This window comes from Anolis sagrei, chromosome X (genome assembly GCF_037176765.1).
Source record: "Anolis sagrei isolate rAnoSag1 chromosome X, rAnoSag1.mat, whole genome shotgun sequence".
NCBI lineage: Eukaryota > Metazoa > Chordata > Lepidosauria > Squamata > Dactyloidae > Anolis > Anolis sagrei.
In genome coordinates, this window is record NC_090034.1 from 43,607,831 (window position 1) to 43,609,286 (window position 1,456).

General features: G+C 43.1%; 1 non-coding gene across 1 annotated transcript; it reads left to right on the forward strand.

Annotated features, from left to right (window-relative positions):
• The first annotated feature begins 497 nt into the window (after window positions 1–497).
• Window positions 498–615, forward strand: LOC132782206 (U5 spliceosomal RNA). The gene has a single exon (XR_009632044.2). It is a non-coding gene; the product is annotated as a U5 spliceosomal RNA (small nuclear RNA).
• The last annotated feature ends 841 nt before the right edge of the window (window positions 616–1,456 follow it).

A 1,456-nucleotide genomic window follows, 5' to 3' on the forward strand; every position in this document is an offset into this window, starting at 1 on the left:
TATGCTTGACTGGGCTTATTCCCATGTAAGCTCCCCCCCTCCCCGAGTTCCTTTGGGTAGATAATGGCAGGATACAAAAATAAAGTTGTTGTTGTAGTTGTTATTATTATTAACCTTTTAGAAAGGCATGACCTTTTCTGAGATCATAACCTTTTTGTAAAGTATGATCTTCCTGAGAAGAGTTAAAAACCCGCTTAAGTCAGCCTTCTTCTTAGCGGTAAATAGCCACTAGTATTCATGCAAGGCAGTGTAGATTTCTCAGCTGTTAGACTGATATACCTAGATATCTCTTTAAACTGTTAGGAACAAAGATATGCCAATGCACAAAAAATAGAGTTTCAGAAGTGTTCTTTTCAGTTGCCCCCAAAAACATCTACTCTCCCATAAAATATATTTGGTTTTAAATCATGCTCTCAAGAGACAAAAAATAAAGTAATCTTTGTTAAAATAACATAGTTGGTTTACTCACAAACTTCATGTATTCAGCATACAGGTATATACTCTGGTTTCTCTTCAAATCGTATAAATCTTTTGTCTTTTACTAAAGATTTTCGTGGAGAGGAAGATTTATGCTTCCTCACAGATGTGTTTGGCAGGATTTAAGAGACAGGACCTTCTCAGCTGTGGCCCCTTGACTGTGGAATGCCCTACCTAGAGATACAAGATCAGCCCCCTCCCTCCTGACTTTTCGAAGAAAGGTGAAAACTTGGCTTTTTGAGCAGACCTCCCCAAATATGGCATAGTTATACAAAAGCATGGAATTACTGGATAACGCAATCCAATGACTTGACATGGAGACGCTCATGATAATGTTTTAAGGAGCCCCCGGTGGCGCAGTGGGTTAAAGCACTGAGCTGCTGAGCTTGTTGATCGAAAGGTCGCAGGTTCGATTCCGGGGAGCGGCGTGAGCTTCCGCTGTCAGCCCTAGCTTCTGCCAACCTAGCAGTTCGAAAACATGCAAATGTGAGTAGATCAATAGGTACCGCTCCGGCGGGAAGGTAACGGCGCTCCATGCAGTCATGCCGGCCACATGACCTTGGAGGTGTCTACGGACAACGCTGGCTCTTCGGCTTAGAAATGGAGATGAGCACCACACCCCAGAGTCAGACATGACTGGACTTAATGTCAGGGGACAACCTTTACCTTTACTACGGTTTTTATATTTTTATATTGTACTAGCCGTCCCCTACCACGCGTTGGGGGTTCTGTGTGGGAGGTTTGGCCCAATTCTATCGTTGGTGAAGTTCAGAATGCTCTGTGATTGTAGGTGAATTATAAATCCCAGCAACTACAACTCCCAAATGTCAAGATTCTATTTTTCCCAAACTCCACCAGTGTTCACATTTGGGCATATTGAGTATTCGGGTAGAGTTTGGTCCAGATCCATCATTGTTTGTGTCCACAGTTATCTCTGGGTGTAGGTGAACTACAACTCCAAAACCAAAGGACACTGCCC